The sequence below is a fragment of the Carettochelys insculpta genome, chromosome 9 (genome assembly GCF_033958435.1).
Source record: "Carettochelys insculpta isolate YL-2023 chromosome 9, ASM3395843v1, whole genome shotgun sequence".
Classification (NCBI taxonomy): Eukaryota; Metazoa; Chordata; order Testudines; family Carettochelyidae; genus Carettochelys; species Carettochelys insculpta.
The window spans coordinates 40108480-40127186 of record NC_134145.1 but is presented as its reverse complement, the minus strand read 5'-3'; positions in this window follow the sequence as shown (position 1 = coordinate 40127186).

The window sequence follows — 18707 nt, the reverse complement described above, 5'->3', positions numbered from 1 at the left end:
GATGGAGGTAAGGAGGCCCAGGCATGCACTCACTGGAGGGTGGGTGTCAGGGAGGGGAGCCTGGGGACTGGAGCCAAGGTGAGGGGGGCTGTGAAGGAGTGGGCCAGTGAGGGGGACCTGGGCTAGGGGTGCACACCCTCACAAGTGCCTATGTCCCCTCCCCACAGGTGTTGCATGCACTTAACACCCTACTGCTCCAGCGGTTCATCTGAGTCAGGGGCTTGGACGTGGCCGTCAAGGGATTCGCTGCCTTGGGGTTCTCAAACTGCTTTGGGGCCCTCGATGAGACCCACATCCCCTTCCGCTGCCCAGACCATAGTGGTGGACGCTATATCAACAGGAAGGGCTGCTACTCTGTGGTCCTGAAGGCCACGGTGGATATCCGTGGCCGCTTCGAGGATGTGTATGTGGGCTGGCCCAGGTGCACCCGTGACACCCATGTGTTCCGCAATTTGGGCCTATGCCACCTGCTGGAGGCGGGGACCTACATCCCCCAGAGGGAGATCCCTCTGGGGGACACCACTATACCCCTCTGCCTCATGGGAGATGCGGCCTACCCACTCCAGCCCTGGTTTATGCACCCCTACCTGGGCCACCTCAATGCCAGCCAGGAGCGCTACAAAGCCCAGCTGAACCACACCCTGCAGGTGGTCGAGTGGGCCTTCGGGCGCCTGAATGGCTGGTGGTGCTGCACTGCCTCCTGGCCCGCCTGGATGTGGGCCTCCCAAACATCCCCCAGGTTGTGGGTGCCTGTTGCGTGCTCCACAACCTGGTGGAAAGCAAGGGGGAGGCCTTCATGCAGGGATGGGTGGTCGAGGCCAGCATGGCTACCCCCAGCTGGCCGCCGCCCCTAGCCATCTGGCCCACCAGGAGGGGGTCTGGATCTTAGAGGCTCTGCTGCAGTACTTCAATCAGGGGGCCCAGTGAGCAGCACCCAGGCCATCCCTGGTGGTCCTCCTGCTCACGGCCCCCCCCCGCAGCTGCACACTGCCCCACCAAAAGCACATGCACCATAGGGGTTTTGGAAAAATAAAACTGATTTCTTGTTAACCAATCAAATTGCTTGCCTATGATTTTGGAACAATAAACAAATTCACAACTTCGTCCATGGGGTGGATAATTATAATACATGGAGGGAGCACATGGATGGGCCATCCATTGGCCCATCACTCTAGGGCGCAGATGGTTGGGTGTGACCCCAGCTGTGTCTGGGTAGCTGGTCCCCTCCCTCGTCTGGGGTCCTCGATGAGGCTGGCCTGTAGGATGGGCCTGGGGGCCTGTAGGATGGGCAGGTACTGCTGGGGTGGATCCTAGGCCTGGTCATTGGCCCCAGTGGGCTCCTGCCCTAGGGGGCTGTCAGGTGGGGCATCTGGCAGGACATCAGATGGGACAGCTGGTGAAGCATCAGAGATAGCAGCGGGGGGGCAGGGGGCAGCCAGGTCACCAGCTCCTCGAAGGTGGTGACCACCCTGTTGAAGGTGGCCATAAAGTCCCACTAGGCCTCCTGGCACCAGGCAGCCTCCTGCTCCTCGAAGTGGAACCTCTGCTACATGACATCCACCTGGTGCCGGAGGGCAGAAGCCACCTCAGTGTCTAGGGAGGTGTGTCTCAGGCCCTGGTCATGGCGGGTCCATCTCAGTGCTGGTGGTGCCCCCAGGTGGTCACGGTCCAGGGATTTGGGGGGTGGAGGGGCTGTCCAGGACCATGGATGGTGCCATGCTGTCCTGGCCCTCAGTTAGTGAGGCTGCAGAAATAGGTGGAAGAGAGAAAGAGGGCATGAGTACCGAGGCCTGCCCTGTGGCCCATGCCCCCCAACCGCCCGTAGATGTCTGGTCTCAATCCTCCATCGGTGCATGTGGTGGCCCTGTGGGTGGCCCCTTCATGTGGTCCGCCCCCTTACCCATCCTCCTGGGGACTGTGCATGGTGCAGTCCACAGGTAAGGGTACTGATGGGCACCAGTGGCCGTGGTCCAGCTGGGCCCTGGGAGGCTGGGGTCTGCTGGGAGTGTGGGGCGCCCCATGTCATGTATGGTGCCACTGCCCCATGTTCTGGGGGTTTTTGCCCTGTGGGGTATGTAACTGACAATCCACTGCCATAGTCAGGGGAGGCCCATTGGGCAGATGCCTGGCTGCACCTGCAGGAGAGGATGTCCAGCATCAACGCCCACTCCTTATGGGACCACTCGGATGGTGGGGTGGATGTTCCCGGCTCTGGCCCTGGGGATGCAGGACTGGGCTCCAGTCCTGACTCTGGCTCCACGTCCTGCTGGGGCTCCTCAGTCGCGGTGTCAAGGACAGCTGCGGGGAGGAGGTTTCCCAGGCATCCAGGATAGCCCTGAGCTCCCGGTAATAGGGGCAAGCGGCTTGGATGGCCCCAGACCATAACCCCACTGGAACTCCTTGACTTGACTCCTGACATGGTCAGGAGTGTGGTCAGCATGACCCCGGGTGGTCAGGCCCTCAGCCAGTTAGGTGAATGCTTCTGCATTCCCCCGCTTACTCCCCATTATGTGGAGAACCTCCTCCTCACCCCAGAGCCCCAGCATGTTGCGAAGCTCAGAGTCAGTCCAGGAAGGGCCCTGCTTCCCGCCCCACTGGCTGGAGGCCTGGAAGCCCTGGGATGGGCCAGGGGAGGGGCTCTGAGGGCACTCAGGGGTCTGGCTGGATACCATGGTCTCCCTCTGGGCCGTACAGGGGCACCTTGTGGCGTGGCTGCTGCCTGCATGGTCTCAGCTTCCTCCTATGGGGTTTCCTGGTCTGTGTGGCTCTAAGAGCTGCTGGGTGCAGAGATCATAGGGCCCTGCAAGGGCTGGATGGCATGTCTCTGCCTAACAGCTGACTGCTGCAATGGCAGACTGTGCTATTTTGAAGTAGTGGGACATGGAACATCTACACACTTCCTATTTCGATGTTAGACATCGACATAGAGTGCTATTGTCATCTTCTAAAATGAATAGCAATTTCGATGTCTCGCTGCTTAACATCGATTTCAACTTCAGATTAGTGCGTGATGTGTGTAGCTGTGGTGCATGCTATTTCAAAGTTGTGCTTGCTACTTCGACATAGCGTTCTAGTGTAGACACCTCTGGAGATTAGCAGAGATGAAAGTGATGGTCAGAAAGGACACATGGGGCAATGTGGGATACTTCTGAAGGCCAATAAAATCAAATTAAATAACATTGTGTCTATATAGCGTTGTCGACTTTGTAAATTCCAATTTGATGTCACTCCTCATGAAAAATCTGGAGCTCAAATAGTCACTCTTGGTCCCCCTTAAAATTGACCTAATGATATTTGTGGTGAAGACAGGTACATTATAAAATTGATGTAACACCATTAAAATCAACTTTATGTTCTAATATCAGAGAGGTAGCCATGTTAGTCTGTAGCTTCGAGAACAACAAGAAGTCTTGTGGCACCTTATAGACTAACATATATTTTGGAGCATAAGCTATCATGGGCAAAGACCCGCTTCATTAGATGCATGAGTGGGGGTGGTGGTTTCAGAAGGGTATTTAAAGAATGGGGTCCCAGAAAAAGGGAGGGCCTGAGCTGACAAGGTCTATTCAGCAAGGTGGAAATGGCCCATTATCAATAGTAGGTACCAAAAGAGGAAAGACCAAGTCAGATCAGACAGGGGGATATGAGCCATTGTCAGAGTCTAATGGGGAGATCTTAACACCCAGGGCATAGAAGCTGCCTTTGTAAGCTGTGAGCCACTCCCAGTCTCCATTTAAACTTTGGTTAATGGAGTCAAATTTGCAAATAAATTGCATCTCAGAGATTTCTCCCTCCATTTGATTTCTGAAATTTCTTTGTTTCAGGACTGCCACCCTTAAATCTGCTACTGAGTGTCCAGGGAGATTGAAGTGTTCCCACAAGTGCTTCTGTGGATTACCGTTCCTCATGTCTGATTTATGTCCATTTATTCTTTTACGGAGAGACTGTCCAGATAAAAGACGGTTACATAAATACCACACTATACTGAAAATCCATGGACCGCTACGCTTATATACATGGCTCCAGCTTCCATCCAGGACATACAACAAGATCCATTGTTTACAGCTAGGCACTAAGTTACAACCATATTTGCTCTGATCCATCAGATAGACACAAACATTTACAGGACGTTTACCAAGCTTTCCTCAAACTACAGTACCCACCTAAGGAAGTGAGGAAACAGATTGAGAGAGCCAGATGGGTACCCAGAAGCCACCTGATACAAGACAGGCCTTGCAAGGAAAACAAGAGAACACCACTGCCCCCACAAGCTGCGTCTACACGTGCACGCTACTTCGAAGTAGCGGCGCCAACTTCGAAATAGCGCCCGTCAAGGCTACACGTGTTGGGCGCTATTTCGAAGTTAACATCGACGTTAGGTGGAGAGACATCGAAGTCGCTAACCCCATGAGGGGATGGGAATAGCGCCCTACTTCGACATTCAACGTCGAAGTAGGGAACATGTAGTCGTTGCGCATCCCACAACATCGAAATTGTGGGGTCCTCCATGGCGGCCATCAGCTGAGGGTTTGAGAGATGCTCTCTCCAGCCCCTGAGCTCAATGGTGGCCACGTGGAGCAGCCCCTTAAAGCTCCCCGCCCCCTCCCTTTCTGTGCAGGAAGCTGAGAGAACGTGCAGGCGGCAGCCCAGACACGTGGCCAGCCTGCACGTCCCTCAGCCAGCACAGACACCCACCCCAGCCGCGATGGCTGCATGGCAGCCCCCCAAGCGCCCCCAGGGGACTGCCCCCACGGGGAGCCAGGGCTCCCAGCCCAGCAGCCAGGCGGGGAAGCGGCAGCGGGGCCCCTCCTGGATGGAGGCCGAGCTTCGGGACCTGCTGGGGCTCTGGAGTGAGGAGGAGGTGCTCCAGGTAATGGGGAGCAAGAGGCAGAGCACAGATGTGTTTGCTCGGCTGGCCGAGGGATGGCCTCCCGGGGTCATCCTGCCCACACTGCAGATCATGTCCGGAGTAAAGTGAAGGAGCTGCGGCAGGGTTAAGCCCAGGCCCGGAATGCGGCCGGCCGATGTGGGGCTGCCCCCGTCACTTGCCCCTTTTACAGGGAGCTCAGGGACATCCTGGGCCCCCGGCACACCTCCCCGCCTCCGGCCACTCTTGATACCTCAGCTGAGGAGCCCCAGCAGGCCACGGAGGTGGAGTCCGCCCCGGAGGCAAGACCTGCACCCCGGAGGCCCCCCCAGGAGCCCGCCACCGGGGCACCAGAGGAGGAGGAGGAGGAGAGGGACTCCTCCTCGAGTGACGCCAGCCTCCACATCATCCTCCCATCCAGGAGCTCCAGCCGGGCATCTGCCCCCTGGGTGTCCCCCGACTGTGGGAGTGGACCGTCAGGTATGTACCCCCCCCCGGTGTACACCCCCGGGGTTGAGGGGTGGGGGTAAGAGATATGACCAGGGCCCTCCACATGCCCAGATGACCATGGCCCCAAGGACAGTAGAGGCATGTCCCTCAGAAAAGTGCATCAGCCTCTGCCCCCCGCCCAGCACGACAGTGCCATGCCCCATCCCTGGGGCTGGGGGGAGCGGAACCTCTAGGGTCCCCTGGGGGGAGGAGGTGGGACACCCAGCAGCAGCAGCAGCAGCAGCAGCAGCAGCAGCATGTGATGGAGTGGGGGGAGTGCAAATGCGAGACTCAGGCTACATATGAGAAACAAGCTGAATAGCTCCCAGTGGCTAAGGATGATCCTGGGGCTACAACTGGCAGGTTACACCTCTGCCCTGAACAAAGAGGAGGGAGGAGCCGAGCTGGGTTTGAATCGGGGGCGGCAGTTAGAGGCTATGGGAAGGGAGAGCTAGAAGGCAGCCAGCCTGAGGAGGGGGAAAGCTACACCCCAGAGGGGCACCCCTCCGGGTCTTCTCCCCAGGATGGGGTGGAAGGACCGTCTCTGACTGCTGTACTGTCACTTCTGGGAGAAACTGGGCATCTGTTGCCTAATAAACCTCCTGTCGTACCTGCTGAGTGAGTGAGAGTCACTCCTGCCAGCGGACGGGGTGCAGTGCAGGGGGACCCCTGAACCCCATCACAGCAGCATCTCCTGGGGACGGGGATGGGGAACCTGCAGCAGAGGGGTGGGGGGACAAGGGCCACGGCTCAGGGCCCACACTAACAGCTGTCTCCACTCTTCTTCCCCGCCTCCTGTGTTCCTCAGCTGCACCATAGGAAGGACTGGAGAGCGCCGGTGAGGCGTCAGTGGTCCCAGCAAGCCCTCTGGGGCCATCACTCCAGGCCAGCCCCTCGGCAGAGGACCGACTGGCCCCACGGCGGGGAAGACGGCAGACCCAGAACCAGCAGCCGAAGGCGACGGACCCCCAGCTGCTGACCCTCCACCGTCGGCAGCTGGAGGTCGCCGAGCAGCGGCTGCGGGTGGAGGAACGCCGCCTCCAGCTGCAGGAGCAGGCACTGGCCTGGTGCCAGGAGGCATGGGGGGCCTACATGCAGACCCTCAACTGCATCGCGGACTCCCTGGTCCCCCAGGCCACGCCGGCCGCCACAGCGCCCGCCCTGCCTGCTCCACCTGCTGCTCCGTCTGCTGTCGTACCGCCACCTGCCACCGAGGGCCATTCTGCCGAGGGGGACCTGGGGTCAGCTGACACCCGACTGCCGTATCTCCCGGTCCGCCCGGCCCCCAGCCAGCCCCGGCCAGGGCTGCGGCTGAGACGGGGATCCCGGCCGCCTGCCCCCAGCACTGGACTGTAGGGGCATGGGGCCCAGGACTTGCCCCCCCCACTTTGTATATATTCCCCGCAGTTTATTGTTATTTTGTTGTAAATAGTTTGTATATTTGACCCATTACTATGCTGATCCTTACCCCCCCATGTAAATAGTTCTCCCCTTCCTTGTCTTCCCCTTTCATATTATCCCTTTTTTTTTTGTATATATATTTATCAATTAGATTTCCCCTGTACATAGTTAGTTTGTCTTGTTCATAATAATAATAATAATAATAATAATAATAATAATAATAGTTCTAGTAAAGATGTTTGAGTTGACAAACAACTCTCTGCTTTTATTTTTACAAGAAAAGTGGGGGGGGTGCTCTTGGGTGCTCTGTGGTGTGGGCGTAGGAGCAGGGAGTGTTGTGGAGGATGGGGGAGGGCAGTGGGGGGCCTGCCAGAGTTCACCCCAAGGCCTCATCGAACTGGGCCCGCAGGGCCTCCCAGACCCGGGTCCCTTCGAGGTCAACCTGGCGACTGGGGGCAGCAGGTGGCTGCACGTCGGCCCTGCCGGCCTCCACAGCCCAGCCCTGAAAGAAGGCCTCCCCCTTGCTCTCCACCAGGTTGTGGAGGGCACTGCACGCGCCCACAATCTGGGGGATGTTGGTGAGGCCCGCATCAAGGCGGGTGAGGAGACACCTCCAGCGCCCTTTGAGGCGGCCAAATGTGCACTCCACCACCTGGCGTGCGTGGTTCAGGCGCTGGTTGAAGCGCTCCTGGCTGGCAGACAGATGGCCCGTGTACGGGTGCATGAGTCAGGGCCAAAGGGGGTATGCCACATCTGCGATGACACAGAGGGGCATGGTGGTGTCCCCCACAGGGATCTCCCACTGGGGGATGTAGGTCCCCACAGCCAGCTGGCGGCACAGGCCCGAGTTCCGGAATACCCGGGCGTCGTGGGTGCTGCCAGTCCAGCCCACATAAATGTCCAGGAAACGGCCCCGGCTGTCCACCAAGGCCTGGAGGACCACTGAGTGATAGCCCTTCCTGTTTATGTAGCGTCCTCCACTGTGTTCTGGGGCATGGATGGGGATCAGAGTCCCATCCAGAGCCCCGAAGCAATTGGGGAAGCCCAGGGTGGCAAAGCCCGTGATGGCGGCATCCGGGTCCTGAAGCCTCATGATCCTGTGGAGGAGCAGGGCGTTGATGGTGCGGACGACCTGCAGGGGAAGCACATGGGATAGCACCAATGAGGGGTGTGCAGGGTGTGTGTGGCCCTCCCCTGCCAGGGCCCCCCTCCCCTCCCCTGCCAGGGCTGCCTCCCCCTCCCCCTGTGGGTCCCCTTACCTCCATGAAGACAGCCCCGACGGTGGCCTTGCCGACGCCAAACTGCTGGCCCACGGATCGGTAGCTGTCTGGGGTGGCCAGCTTCCAGACAGTGATGCCGACCTGTTTCTCGACGCTGAGGGCACGCCGCATGGCGGTGTCCTGGTGCCTCAGTGCGGGGGTGAGCCACTGGCATAGCTCCAGAAATGTCTGCCGGCTGATGCGAAAGTTCTGGAGCCAGCGGTCGTCGTCCCACTCTCCAAGCACCAGCCGCTCCCACCAGTTGGTGCTCGTGGGGTAGCTCCAGAGCCGGCGGCGTGTGCAGCGGGGGGGGCAGCGGAGTGCTGCAGGGTTGGGGGTTGAGACCTCTTCCTCTGCGGGCAGCTCCTCCTCTGTGGCAAGGAGCTGCTCAGCTGCCTCCTGCATGGCATAGAGCAGGGCAAGCACTGCTCTTGCAGGGGCGGCTGGGTGGACCTCTGGCTGCTGCTGCTGCTGCTGCTGCTGCTGCTGCTGGGGGTCCATGACTGTGTTGCTCGAGGTGTGCGTGCCTATGGCTCTGCAGACTGTGTGCCGTGCAGGCTGCGTGTGTCTGGGCGGGGCCCTTTAAGGGAGCAGCTTGCTGTTGTCCCGGAAGCGCTAGTCCGCCCTGTGACCCTGTCTGCAGCTGTTCCTGGCACCCTTATTTCGATGTGTGCTACTTTGGCGTGTAGACGTTCCCTCGCAGCGCCTATTTCGATGTGGTGCTGCCCAACGTCGACGTTGAATGTCGACGTTGCCAGCCCTGGAGGACGTGTAGACGTTATTCATCGAAATAGCCGATTTTGATGTCGCTACATCAAAATAAGCTACTTTGATGTAGCGTTCACGTGTAGACGTAGCTGTACAGCCCCCACCTAAGGCCTCTCCAATGCATCATCAGTGATCTGCAATCCATCATGAACAAGGATCTTTCACTCTCACAGACAGCCTGCCAACCTTAAACAAATCCTCATCAGCCACTACAAATCACAGACCAGTGGCTCTAGGCCTGGAACCAGCCCCTGCAATGGTCCTCACTGCCAACTCTGCTCACGTATCTACACCAGAGACATCATCACAGGACCTAATACCAACTATGCCATCAGGGGCTCCTTTACCTGCACATCTACTAATATAATATATGCCATCATGTGCCAGCAATGCCCCACTGCAATTTACATTGGCCAAATCCATTAACCAAGGATTAAACATAGATTGGGAGTGGCTTGCAGATTACAAAGGCAGCTTTTCTGCCCTGGGTGTTAAGATCTCCCCATTAGACTCTGACAATAGCTCATATCCCCCTGTCTGATCTGACTTGTTTTTTCCTCTTTTGATACCTACTATTAATAATAGGCCATTTCTACCCTGCTGAATAGACCTTGTCAGCTCTGGACCTCCCTTTTTCTGGAACCCTGTTCTTTAACCACCCCCCACTCATGCATCTGATGAAGCGGGTCTTTGCCCACGAAAGCTTATGCTCCAAAATATCTGTTAGTCTATAAGGTGCCACAAGACTTCTTGTTGTTCTTTATGGTCCAGTGAAGACATGGCCTTAATTACCGCTTGGATGCACATATATTCTGGTTTAAAACAACTTCTATAACAACTTTTCTGACCTTCCTTACACAAGTAGCAGGGCACTGAGGTTTGAAAACTGAAGTAAGATAAAGTTAGTTTTATGCAGACTATTCATGTTCTTAACATTGCACACACGCTTAACTATCTCATTTGGACTGGGGCCTTGGATTGCTTATCTTACAGAAGATCTTCAAGGGTCTCTTGAAAGAAAACATGTCTACTGTTGTAGACTATATTAATATGGAAATCTGAACTGCCTACATAATCAAAGAACAGAACATACAAAAGTTAATAATTGCTGATTCCTTACACAGTAGCAACAGCATCAGCAGCACAATATCTTCAGTTATGCTGTGTTTCCACTGATGATACCTAACACGTTACTTAGATAAAGTCATCTAATTTATCACAAAATTTGTATTCTAAAGTGGAAGTTTCAGGGGAACTTTATGCCTGTATAGAAGACATTGCATAAGATAGTATTTTTATTTTTCATTTTATTTTTAAGGAAATCCTTATTTTTCATGAACAAATGCAGGGAAAATATCATTAAGACCTCGCCACTACTAGAACATTGTCACATGGGTGACATATTCATTGAAACTTCAGCTGCTTAAACTAATTTGTGTCCATCCAAATGCAAACAGGAATGAAAAATAAAAGTCTAAGCATCTCTAAAGATCAGATCTCTTAGTCTATCATAAAGTTACTACATCACTATCATGTCAAGCAAAAAAAAACCAAACCACCACCAAAAAACCCCAAAACCATGTAGGAGATGCTTTATATTCCAAGACTCTTAAGCTGAATACAAAAAAATTCATCTCTACTGTCTGAAGTGTGACTTGACTGCTTTTTTGTTTTGATCTCTACTGTCTGTTACTAATAGTAATGCTCCCAATTTTGTCCTTAAGAGAGCTAATCTGGTATTAGCCACAGTGATAAATTATTAAGGGAAAATGTGAAGGTTTAAATTTTGGATCAGGATATCAATGCCTCATTTTTTAGAAGTGGTTAGGATCATTTGGTTGTACAGGCAAGTGATCTCATCAATATTAATTGGTTTCTATGAAACTGTTTCCAGTGACAAATGTCTGATCTCAGTGGAATTATGACAATGATTTTCTCTTTGAAACATATATCAGATAATATTACCATCATAAATATTATTCTGTCATTATTTTTTCTGAGTCCAAAGTAAAGCTTTAGAGTGACTTTAATGTCACTATTACTGTAGTGGACTAGTTTCCAATGAGAGGAAGTCACTATAGCATCTGTCCTTCTTGCCTTGCCTACATACTGATGCATACCGTTTTGCTATTTCATGACTCTCTGGGGTATAGCATAAGCTAAGATTTAATTACTTGAAACCTGCTGTTTCACATGTTATTTTGACAAGCTGCTGGCTTATTCAGGCTGGAGTAGCATATTCAAAAACTTCTTTTTTTTATCCTTCATGGAGAGTGGATAAATTGGCAGCAGATTTTGCATGCCAACTTAACGTATTTTCCACAGTAAAGGTTTTCCAGAAAGATATTGGTGATGTGCATAACCTAGGAATTCCAGAATACATGAAAAGAAGATAGTCCTGTTTATTTATCGTAGTTCCATGTATATGAACTTTCTCTGAATGACACATGAGATTAAAATATGGAGATAAGTCATAGCAGACATGCTGTACCATGCTTATTTGGGAAGATGTCTCTTTGCTGGGAATTTACTGCACATTTCCATCTACAATATGTATTGAAAAAGGAAATGCCTGCCTTTTACAGACTATTTTGTTTTACTATAGCCGTATTAAGTTTGGCCATTCATTGACAAGAAAGTCTGTCTACATTTTAGGGAAGACTGACACTGCTGCGGTTGATCTTCCAGAGTTAGATTTAGCATGCCTAGTTGGGCTGCGCTAATTAACTCACAGGGTCCCCATGTTGGTGCTGGTGCGCCTATTTTTCATTTTAAATAAGGGAAGTTGATGGAAGTGAACAGCATGGAAGCCTGAGTTAAGGGGCATTGATGCCAGGTACATAATTAACATAGTTGCTTAGACCTGCCCTAAGCGTTGTAGCAAAGTGCTTACATGTCAGCGCCTTTCAGTTAAGAAAGTGGATTGACTTATCGGTTGTGTAAGTAGGACAGATGTTACAACAGCAGGGAATACAACACTAACCACCCCCCCACATCCTCTTAAAATAAACAAGCTATTTTGAAACAAGCATAATTTCTCAGTAAAAGCATCTCACCATCTAGGCAGAATAAGGGCAAAACTAAAAGGTAGTTTCCCCACTTCCTTTTGCATTGTAATTCTCTTTTTTTCATTAATGTATAAGTATTTCTGTTATTGCCTAGGCAAGCAGTCTTGGAGCACAGGGTTAGTATGTCAGTTCCAATGAAAGCTCAGGATTCCTGAAATATTCATAAGAACATATAGGCTACGTCTACACGTGCAGCCAACATCGAAATAGCTTATTTCGATGTTGCGACATCGAAATAGGCTATTTCGATGAATAACGTCTACACGTCCTCCAGGGCCGGCAACGTCGATGTTCAACTTCGACGTTGCTCAGCCCAACATCGAAATAGGCACAGCGAGGGAACGTCTACACTTCAAAGTAGCACACATCGAAATAGGGATGCCAGGCACAGCTGCAGACAGGGTCACAGGGCGGACTCAACAGCAAGCCGCTCCCTTAAAGGGCCCCTCCCAGACACAGTTGCACTAAACAACACAAGATACACAGAGCTGACAACTGGTTGCAGACCCTGTGCCTGCAGCATAGATCCCCAGCTGCCGCAGAAGCAGCCAGAAGCCCTGGGCTAAGGGCTGCTGCCCACAGTGACCATAGAGCCCCGCAGGGGCTGGAGAGAGAGCATCTCTCAACCCCCCAGCTGATGGCCGCCATGGAGGACCCAGCAATTTCGACGTTGCGGGACGCGGATCGTCTACACTGTCCCTACTTCAACGTTGAACGTCGAAGTAGGGCGCTATTCCTATCTCCTCATGAGGCTAGCGGCTTCGACTTCTCGCCGCCTAACGTCGAAGTTAACTTCAAAATAGCGCCCGACGCGTGTAGACGTGACGGGCGCTATTTCGAAGTTGGTGCCGCTACTTCGAAGTAGCGTGCACGTGTAGACGCAGCCATAAGAACATAAGAACATAAGAATGGCCATACTGGGGCTGCGTCTACACGTGCACGCTACTTCGAAGTAGCGGCAGTAACTTCGAAATAGCGCCCGTCACGTCTACACGTGTTGGGCGCTATTTCGAAGTTGAAATCGACGTTAGGCGGCGAGACGTCGAAGTCGCTAACCCCATGAGCGGATGGGAATAGCGCCCTACTTCGACGTTCAACGTCGAAGTAGGGACAGTGTAGTCGATCCGCGTCCCGCAACATCGAAATAGCGGGGTCCTCCATGGCGGCCATCAGCTGGGGGGTTGAGAGATACTCTCTCTCCAGCCCTTGCGGGGCTCTGTGGTCACCGTGGGCAGCAGCCCTTAGCCCAGGGCTTCTGGCTGCTGCTGCTGCAGCTGGGGGTCCGTGCTGCATATACAGGGTCTGCAACTAGTTGTTGGCTCTGTGTATCTTGCACTGTTTAATGAAAGTGTGTCTGGGAGGGGCCCTTTAAGGGAGCGACTTGCTGTTGAGTCCGCCCCGTGACCCTGTCTGCAGCTGTGCCTGGCTCCCTTATTTCGATGTGTGCTACTTTGCCGTGTAGACGTTCCCTCGCTGTGCCTATTTCGATGTTGGGCTGAGCAACGTCGAAGTTGAACATCGACGTTGCCAGCCCTGGAGGACGTGTAGACGTTATTCGTCGAAATAGCCTATTTCGATGTCGCAACATCGAAATAAGCTATTTCGAAGTTGGGTGCACGTGTAGACGTAGCCTGGGTCAGACCAAAGGTCCATCGAGCCCAGCATCCCATCTGCTGACGGTGGCCAATGCCAGGTGCCCCAGAGAAGGAGAACAGAAGACAATGATCAAGTGATTTATCTCCTGCCATCCATCTCCTGCCCTTGTTATGAAGGCTAGGGCACCATACTTTATCCCTGGCTAATAGCCATTTATGGACCTAACCTGCAAAAATTTATCAAGCTCTTTTTTAAACCCTAATAGAGTCCTGGCCTTCACAGCCTCCTCGGGCAAGGAGTTCCACAGGTTGACTGTGCGCTGTGTGAAGAAAAATTTCCTTTTATTAGTTTTGAACCTACTACCCATCAATTTCATTTGGTGTCCCCTAGTTCTTGTATTATGGGAAAAGGTAAATAATTTTTCTATATTCACTTTCTCCACACCATTCATGATTTTATATACCTCTATCATATCGCCCCTCAATCGCCTCTTTTCCAAACTGAAAAGTCCCAGTCTCTCTAGCCTCTCCCCATATGGGACCCTTTCCAAGCCCCTAATCATCTTAGTCGCCCTTTTCTGAACCTTTTCTAATGCCAATATATCTTTTTTGAGGTGAGGAGACCACATCTGCACGCAGTACTCAAGATGTGGGCGTACCATAGTTTTATATAGGGGAAGTATGATATCTTTTGTCTTATTATCGATCCCTTTTTTAATAATTCCTAACATCCTATTTGCCTTACTAACTGCCGCTGCACACTGCGTGGATGGCTTCAGAGAACTATCCACTATAACTCCAAGATCCCTTTCCTGATCTGTCGTAGCTAAATTTGACCCCATCATGTAGTACATGTAATTTGGGTTATTTTTTCCAACATGCATTACCTTACACTTACCCACATTAAATTTCATTTGCCATTTTGCTGCCCAATCACTCAGTTTGCTGAGATCTTTTTGTAGTTCTTCACAATCCCTTTTGCTTTTGACTGTCCTGAACAACTTGGTGTCATCTGCAAACTTTGCCACCTCACTGCTTACCTCATTTTCTAGATCATTGATGAACAAGTTGAACAGGATCGGTCCCAGGACTGACCCCTGGGGAACACCACTAGTTACCCTCCTCCATTGTGAAAATTTACCATTTATTCCCACCCTTTGTTTTCTGTCTTTTAACCAATTCCCGATCCATGAAAGGACCTTTCCTCCTATCCCATGACCACCTAATTTACATAAAAGCCTTTGGTGTGGGACCGTGTCAAAGGCTTTCTGGAAATCTAGGTATATTATGTCCACTGGGTGCCCCTTGTCCACATGTTTATTAACCCCTTCAAAGAATTCTAATAGATTAGTTAGACACGACTTCCCTCTGCAGAAACCATGCTGACTTTTGCCCAACAATTCGTGGTCTTCTATGTGCCTTGCAATTTTACTCTTTACTAGTGTTTCTACTAATTTGCCTGGTACTGATGTTAAACTTATCGGTCTATAATTGCCAGGATCTCCTCTAGAGCCTTTTTTAAATATTGGCGTTACATTGGCCGTCTTCCAGTCATTTGGTACCAAAGTGGATTTAAAGGATAGGTTACAAACCACTGTTAATAACTCCGCAATTTCACATTTGAGTTCTTTCAGAACCCTTGGGTGAATGCCGTCTGGTCCTGGAGACTTGTTACTATTCAGCTTATCAATTAATTCCAAAACCTCCTCTAATGTCACTTCAATCTGAATGAGTTCCTCAGATTTGTCACCTAAAAAGGCTGGCTCAGATTTAGGAACCTCTGTAACATCCTCAGCCGTGAAGACTGAAGCAAAGAAATCATTTAATCGCTCCGCAATGGCACTGTCTTCCTTGATCGCTCCTTTTATATCTTTATCATCCAAGGGCCCCACTGCTTTTTTAGCGGGCTTCCTGCTTCTAATGTATTTAAAAAACATTTTACTATCGTTTTTTGAATTTTTGGCTAGCTGTTCCTCAAAATCTTTTTTGGCTTTTCTTACTACATTATGACACTTAATTTGGGAGTGTTTATGTTCCTTTCTATTTTCCTCTCTAGGATTTGACTTCCACTTTTTAAAAGCTGCCCTTTTCTCTTTCACTGCCTTTTTAACATGGCTGTTTAGCCATGGTGGTTCTTTGTTAGGTCTCTTACTGTGTTTTTTTATTTGGGGTATACATTTAAGTTGGGCCTCTAGTATGGTGTCTTTAAACAGTTTCCATGCAGCTTGCAGGGATTTTAGTTTAATTACTCTACCTTTTAGTTTCTGTTTAACTAGCTTCCTCATTTTAGTGTAATTCCCCTTTTTGAAATTAAATGCCAGAGTGTTTGACCGCTTCGGTGTTCGTCCCAACACAGGAATATTAAAAGTTATTATATTCTGGTCACTATTTCCAAGCAGTCCAGTAACAGTTACCTCTTGGACCAGATCCTGCGTTCCAGTCAAGACTAGATCGAGAATCGACTCTCCCCTTGTGGGTTCCTGTACTAGCTGCTCCAAGAAGCAGTCATTTAAGGCATCAAGAAATTTAATCTCTGAATCCCGTCCTGAGGTGACATGCACCCAATCAATATGGGGATAATTGAAATCTCCTATTATTACTGTGTTTTTTATTTTGATAGCCTCTCTAATCTCCCTTATCATTTCAGCATCACTATCACTGTCCTGGTTAGGTGGTCGGTAATATATTCCTAATGCCATATTCATATTAGAGGAATGAATTGTTATCCATAATGATTCTATGGAACATTTTGATTCCTTTAGGATTTTTACTTCATTTGATTCTATATTATCCTTCACATATAGTACCACTCTGCCACCCGCACGACCTGTTCTGTCTTTCCGATATAATTTATATCCCGGTATGATAGTGTCCCACTGATTGTCCTCATTCCACCATGTTTCTGAGATGCCTATTATGTCAACTTCCTCCTTTGATATGAGGTACTCCAGTTCACCCATCTTATTAGACAGACTCCTAGCATTAGTGTAAAAGCATGTTAGAAAACTACCGCTATTTATATGTCCGCCTTTCACAGACGCGTTGGATTTTTTTATATGCGATTGTTTCACATCTGATCTGAACAAACAAACACTCATCTCAGCACTCCAGACTCCAAACAAACAAACAAACACACACATACACACAAGCCCAGAACCTCCAAATATAAGCAGCCACTTACCCCAAGGTGCTTTAGTTTGCTCCTTCCTTCTCCTCCTCCAGGAGAGCCTCTCAAAACTCCCTCCTGTTAGCATGCACCCTGTTCGCGAGCACCCGGTCGCAAAGCTCCCTGGTCGCTTACTAGCAGGGTTTAAGTGCTCGGCCTCCCTGATAGCTCCTCCCTCTGCCTACAGCTCAGCCAATCAGCACACGGTGTGTCAATTCAAACCTAATCAAGACTCTCAGCTTCCAACTGCCTGCCTGAGCACACGGCCTTTCAAACAAACAAACACTCAGCTCAGCACTCCAAACTCCAAACAAACAAACACACACATACACACAAGCCCAGAACCTCCAAATATAAGCAGCCACTTACCCCAAGGTGCTTTAGTTTGCTCCTTCCTTCTCCTCCTCCAGGAGAGCCTCTCAAAACTCCCTCCTGTTAGCACGCACCCTGTTCACGAGCACCCGGTCGCAAAGCTCCAAGGGCTCAAGTTGAATATTTTTGTAAGAGGAAGTCTGGAACAGTCACTACAGCACTAACCTTAAGGCTATGTCTACGCTTGCATTCCTCTTTTGAAATGCAAATGAGGGAAATTGAAAATGCAAATGAGGCACCAATTTACAGATCTTGTGCTTCATTTGCATAATCTTGTTTCAGAAAAGATTCTTTCAGAAGAGAAAAAGCAGTGTAAGATGGAGCTCTTTTGAAAATAAACCCCGTCTTTGAAAGAACCCTTCTTCCTGACACAAAATAGGAAGCTTGAAGATGGGGTTTATTTTTGAAAGACCCCTGTCTATACTGTTTTTTTTTAATTCAAAACAATCTTTTCCAAAAAGAGATTATGCAAATGAAGCACAAGATATGCAAACCAGTGCCTCATTTGCATTTTCAATTTCCCTTATTTGCATTCCTCTTTCAAAAGAGGAATGCAAGTGTAGATGTAGCCTAACAGTTCAGTTCACAGCTTTGCCCCAAACTTCCTGAGCAGTGCTGGAAAAAAAATCACTGAAACCTTGTCTACACTAACCCTCCTCCCCATCTATCTAACCTATGTATGTAGCTGAGATTGACATACCTACTGTGGTGTTTTCCATATGATAAGGTTGGCATGGACTGCTCTCTCATTGACTCTGGTGGAGTACTGGAGTCGATGGGAGAGCACCCAGATATTGATTTATCATGTCTAAGCAGATGCAATAAATTGACAACTAGATGGATCCATCTCTGCAGCATCAATCCACCACTTGGGCTATGTCTAGACTAGCCCCAAACTTCGAAATGGCCATGCAAATGCCATTTCGAAGTTTACTAATGAAGCGCTGAAATACATATTCAGCACCTCGTTAGCATGCAGGCGGCCGTGGCACTTCAAAATCGATGCAGCTCGCCGCCGCGTGGCTCATCCAGACAGGGCTCCTTCTCGAAAGGACCCTGGCTACTTTGAAGTCCCCTTATTCCTATGATCAGATGGGAATAAGGGGACTTCGAAGCAGGCGGGGTCCTTTCCAGAAGGAGCCCCATCTGGATGAGCCACGCGGCGGTGAGCTGCGTCAATTTCGAAGTGCTGCGGCCGCCCGCGTGCTAATGAGGCACTGAATATGTATTTCAGCGCTTCATTAGTAAACTTTGAAATAGCCATTTGCATGGCCGTTTCGAAGTTTGGGGCTGGTGTAGATACAGCTGTGGTGAAGAGAAACACTTAGTTTCTCTGTACCTCAACTTGACATCTGTAAAATAGGAATAGTAATGTTTCCCTGCCTCATGGGGGGTTGTAAGGATAAAATATAAGAGTATGAGTTACTCGTGCAGTTATAATGAGCTATATAAATATGATAGACAGATATTTAGGGGTTCTGTGTTTTAGGATTCAGCATTCTCCACAGTAAGCAAATGACTACATTTAAAAAAAAATTCTTAAGCATAAAAGGCATTTACAAATTTATTCAAAGGGACTAACAGATTTGTATTCTGCAGGATATTTTACCTTTTTCTACTGAGCATATTATTATTGGCATTAATTGTTTTGGTAGGGAAGAGGGGAAGAAAAGAGATTAGCTAGCTATCATAATAAAGACAGTGACGTAAAAAAAAAAGAAA